The 5,633-nt window shown below is 40.2% G+C and overlaps 1 pseudogene; it reads right to left on the bottom strand.

Moving 5' to 3' along the window:
* Nucleotides 1-1,965: 1,965 nt before the first annotated feature.
* On the bottom strand, nt 1,966-3,556 carry LOC101721985 (glycylpeptide N-tetradecanoyltransferase 2 pseudogene; annotated as a pseudogene).
* Nucleotides 3,557-5,633: the final 2,077 nt, after the last annotated feature.

Below are 5,633 nucleotides of genomic sequence, written 5' to 3'. Positions count from 1 at the left end.
GACTTTTGGTGGAGTTTTGTTGGTCTTCTATATAGATTATCATGCCAGCTGCAAATAATGACAATTTGACTTCTTTGTTTCCTATCTTTATTCCTTTTATTTCCTTCTCTTGTCTAATTGCGGTGTTCTTTGTCATGAAAGTATCTTATTTCTCCATCAATTTTGAAAGATAGTTTTGCACAGTACATCAATCTGGGTTGGAGACTGTTTTCCTTTAGGGCTTGAAATACGTCACTCCAAGTTCTTCTTGCCTTGAGGGTTTTTGTTGAGAAGTCTGCTGTGATTCTGATGGGCTTTCCTTTGTATGTGATTTGTTTCTTTTCTCTAACTGCTTGTAGTATTTTGTTCTTCGGTTGGGTTTCTGGAATTTTAATGATTATATGCTTATATGTAGATTTTTTTTATCAAGGCTGGTCAAAGTCTTATATGCCTCACTTATCTGTGTGTCAAGTTCTTTTCTCCTGCTTAGTAAGTTTTCTGCCTTTACTTCTGTGAACATTTTTTTATTTCATTTGCACTCTGTCCTATTTCTTCATTGACTCTGATCAGTCTTATGTTATTCTTCTTTGCACTGTCTAGCAGCTGCTGGATTGATTTCTCATGTTCCCTTACTATTTTAAAGAAATTTTTCTTTTCCTGTTCACTAATTGTGATTCTATCTTCTATATTTGAAATTCTGTTCTCACTGGCTCATTCTGCTGCATAAACTTTCAATGGTTTTTTTTGTGTGTAATTTTCATGTGTCAAATAATGTATTCTTTTGATGATATTCCCCCATTCAAACAAACAAAGAAACAAACCCAATTCTTAGCTTGTGGGGTGTATAAAAACAGGCAGTGGGCCAGAATTAGCCCATGGTGATACTCTGGTGGCCTCTCCCTGATATGATTGGTTTCAAAGGGCTACTTAACAAATGAAGGGAATGCCATCATGTTGGGTAACACAAGTAACTTATTCTGGACTAAACAGTGAGGCACTAGTACAGTAAGAAGTATCTATTTTGTGGTATTTAAGGCCAGTCTATTTGGCCTTGTTTAGCATCTTATTTTCCCTTGGATTACTGGGAGTATATACATATATACATAGTGCAAGTTTTTCAAATTCTAGATGAAAACACCAGTAACAAAATTATGAATACTTATTTACAAATAAGACATTTTCCATTTGCATGACAGTTTTCATGATAAATTAAAAACATAAAGGAATATGTGCAATTTTGCATACGTAATAAAACATTCAAACTATCAATGTGCTGATAGAACTAATAAATTTCCCAGGGATTATTTTTAACTTTAGGCTTTTTATTTCCTTGCCCTCACCTTCCTGGGTGTTGCTGACAAGAGCCTGGAGATGGTGCGGCAGTGGGAAAGTAGCAGGTCATGGTCCTTATGCTGTTTGAGAAAGCACACTCAAGTGTTTGCCCAAAACTTTGCCTTTGAAATGATCTATGACTTGCTGAAGACCAAAGTACAAATCTGTATATTTATTGGCTTGGCAACTTTGCTTAGGAATAAATGCACTGGTCCCTGTCCATATTCATACTGCCCCATCTTAGATATCCTCTGCTTCCCCTTCCATACCATCCCTTGGGACACCAGTGATGTATGTCAAGGCTCTCCAGGTAGACTCTTTGCTCTGTTACAAATACACCACCATTTAATAAATAGAAGTGCAACAGTTTATCCCCACAAAGCAGCAAAGATTTTCTTACACAATGCTGTGACTTCTGTTTAGTCTATAGAAAAAGAGTCCCATTTCTAGAGAGTGGAAAAATACCCTTTCTTCACCAAAAGAGGTGAAAGTTTGAAAATTAGAGGAATGTGCTCTTTGCACCCTTTCATCCCTCTGACAAGTGGGTAAGCAGCAAAATCTGGACAGATTTTAACATTCTAGCTAGAAATGTGTAGTAGAGCTCATACAGGCATTTTTCATGTTTTTCTGATTGTTACTATTTCAATTTCACTTGTGCTTTTACTTTTCTTTGGAATGGCAGTTCCAGGAATTGTTAAATAGAATATTAACAAATGAGGATGTGAGAGTTGTAGAGATCAGCAGATCCGTCTACTGCAGTACAAGTCCAACCTTTTCAGAATCTGTTCCTGGACATCTCCAGTTGTACAAATAATACTACAAATTGCCATCTCCTACACCAAACTTGAGTTTTCCCAAGAAGGTCTTATTTTCCATCAAATTTAGTGCATTGAATAAATCAAATCCTTTCAGCTTGGCTATGATGAGCGTATCATTCATGAGGTCCAGCAGCGGCATCTCCGTGTGGATATTGTAGAAGGAGTAGGCAGCTTTGAGGCTCTTATGGGTCGGGTGGTGCATGACCGTGGAGGGGAGTATGTAGAAGCTGAGGATGTCAGTCAGCTTTCCACTGGAGCTCTCTACTACAAATGTGTCTATGATATGCTCCCAGGGGAGGAACCAGTGGGCCACTACCTCTTCATCCATCACTGGAGCCAGATGGAACTGCTTCAGGTAACTGTTGATTAATTCTTGAACTGCTTTGATATCTTTTGGTTCCATTGGTCTCAAGCTGGAGGTCTTTGTAACATCCAGCAGTCTGTAAAGCTTCATTGTTCTCTGTAATGTCATATTTCTACTCAAGTGAGAAAACTTCACTTCTACCAATTTTCTGGGGTTTAGGGATTGATGCCAGTATCTGCACATGGCCATGGGCTTAGGAAGGACCACTCCAGCAGTGTACACAGACTGGAAGATTCCTTCCAGGTTCACTCTTCTGGTTATTTCTCTAATTAACACTGGGGCTATGCGCTTCCATCTCAATTTCTTATGAACACAAAGAAAATTGATTTCTACCATCCTCTTCACACTGTCATAAATCCGGATGTTGGCTGGGATGTCACTTATGAATCCTACTAGTCTCTTATTTAAAGGCACTCTGACCTTCCTGCCACTGCAGGAGCCAGGCTGGGGGACACAAAGCCCACAACAGGAACTCCAGCAAATAATCAAAGTGGAATATATTGTCATCATCTTCTACATAATTCTCATTTAACAATGTGTATAGCACCTTGAGCACCTCTGCATTACTCAAGTCTAAAGTGTCCCACATAAAACTCTGTGGCAAAGAATATGGTTCTTGACATACACTGTCTTTGTCTGGCTCAACTGCACTATGAGAAGTTATGATTTCATTTAGTTTGGATACTGGCTGTGTGTCCCAGAACTGGTACCTGCATTTGGCTGCCTCATCAATGTTCCTGGCTGGGCCCTGGCATGCTGATAGCAGCTCCACTGCTCTCCAGATATCCTGCAGCTTCTGCATGGGGATGGTGGCATTTTTTGAAGGCTGATGAATTTTAATCTCCTGAGAATCAGATGCAGAGTCAGACTTCATGCCTCTAGAATTTGGCTTCTCCTTTTTCCTCTTCTGTTTCTTCTTTTTCTTTTTGGCTCCCAAATCTCCAGCAGGACTTCCCTTGGTGTGCTCCGTCTCCTCCTCGTTGTCCCTGTCTATCCCGCACATGTCCTGGTTGTCCAGCTCCAGGCTCTGCTGGCTGGCCACAGATTCACTGTCTTCCGCCATCATGGCAGCGCGGCTAGGAGGTGGGCGGTGGGCACGGGGGCATAGAGCAGCTCCCCCTAGCACCGCCTGCCCATCCGCATTCACTGCCCTGCCTTTCAATGGTATTTTTAATCTCCTAGAAATCTGTTTGTATCTGTTTTATGGATTGCGTTTGTTTCCTATGTTGGGATTCCATCATGTTCCTCAGCTCTTTTTTTTTTTTTTTTTTTTGTACCAGGCATCAAACTTGGAACCTTGTGCTTTGGAGTCAAGCACCCCAACCACTTAATTAAATCCCTAGCACCTCCTCTATTTTTAAAAATCTGTGTCTGCTCTAGATTTATTAACCTTTTCTTGCACTATGGACACAATCTCTGTTATTATCTAAGAAATTATTTCTGATTTCATTTTTTCCAGATCCTCTTTCATTGCCAGTTCAGGGAGAACAGGTGGTTGAGCATCAGTTTGTTTCATCTCATTGCCCTTTGGGGTTGCCTTATGTGATCTGGAAGTCTGGTTTTGAGACTTGTTTACATGTCTTCTCATTTCAACAGATGCAGCCTGCTCTGCCTTTCTTGAGGCAACTTTTTGTTCACCCAGCAGTCTTCCATTCTCAGCAAGCTACCAAGCAGCCTTTTCTCTGCTGCTCACCACTGTACCAACTTCTGGCTTCAGAACGGTGGCTTTCTGGATCACTGAGCTGACCTGTTGTCTAGGCGGGGTTCTGGCTGTGGTCTGTGCACACTTGGGATGTTATATAGGAATGCCTCTGGCTAGGGCCTGCCTCCCTACGTAGCTTTTAACTGGGAGGGCCTTTGCCTGGGTCCTGTGCACCCCAGTTGCTAATTTCTGAGTGAGCTTTTGGTTATCAACTGTGTGCACTTACAGATAGTATCAGGGCAGGCCTCTGGCTGTTGCTTGTGCACCTGTGCAGCTTTTTTCCAGGCAAGACTTTGGCTTGGGCCTGTGGGTCCAAGCAGCTGGTGTCAGGGGTGGTTCCCTGGGTGGAACTCCCTACAGCCACACCACTGTGGTCCACACCAAAGAATTAGGTTTTAGGTTTTTTCACATTAATGTTTTAAATACTAGCAAGAGAAAAATGAAAGGTGGGGAAGATCTTCATTGCTAACTCTGTTGTCAATATAATCTAGAATTTAATTCAAGAAATGTTTGTTCAACATTTAGTATATGTGGAGGGAAAAAATAACTTTACTCTTTTGAGTTCTTTTAAATTCTTTTTATTTTATGAAAAAATAAAACAAATTTTTATAACCAAGTAATAAGAGAATAACAAAAGCTATTACGCCATGTATAATTATTTTTAAAGTTACTCAGGATAAGACATACATCAAAAAATCCTTACAAAAAAGGAACAAACAGATAATACAAACTTTCTTTCCAACAACTTAGATAAACTATTATTATAAATGAAACAAATTAGCATATATATCAATATATTCTTTAAAACAAAGGAATATGTAATTTGTGGAAGTATTTGAGTTTCCTAAATCCTATTTATAAATCATAGGCAGGGGTTTTCAGAGGTTCTTGGATCTAGGATATGTGGTGCTGAGATTGTGTGATACTGGGATTGAGGGTGAGTGATTACTAAATTAGTCCACTTATTGGTTTAGTGTGTGGATAACAAGGAGGCCCACTGTGGTAGCCTGGATGAAATGTAAAGGGAGAGGGGAAAGGCGGGTGTGCTGCTGCTGGTCCTGCTTCTGCTTGCTGCCTTCTGCCTGCCATGCCATGGACTATTTCTCCTCTGTGATGCCTCTCTGCCATTCCTAGGAGCCAGCCACCTATGGACTGAAATCTTTACAAACTGTGAACTACAATATACCTTTCCTACTCTAACTTTGGGTGTCAGGCATTTTGTCTTAGCAATGAGAAAAGTAATAATAAATGTGGTGAGATTAGAGAAGCCATGCTATATTGGAGCTCATGTTTTACCTATTTCATTTAAAATTATGCTCTCAAGTTGGATCCATTTACAGACAAATGTTTCAAGTTTATCTTTCTTTATGGCAGCATAGTACTCTATTGTGCATAATTCTACACTTTCCTAATCCATTCCTCTGTTTGTGGACATAGA

This window comes from Heterocephalus glaber, unplaced genomic scaffold (assembly GCF_053883595.1).
Source record: "Heterocephalus glaber isolate CG9 unplaced genomic scaffold, H.glaber_assembly_v1.0 deba00001461, whole genome shotgun sequence".
Classification (NCBI taxonomy): Eukaryota; Metazoa; Chordata; class Mammalia; order Rodentia; family Bathyergidae; genus Heterocephalus; species Heterocephalus glaber.
Note: the sequence above shows the minus strand (reverse complement) of the source record. Positions and strands in the feature narration are given on the sequence as shown.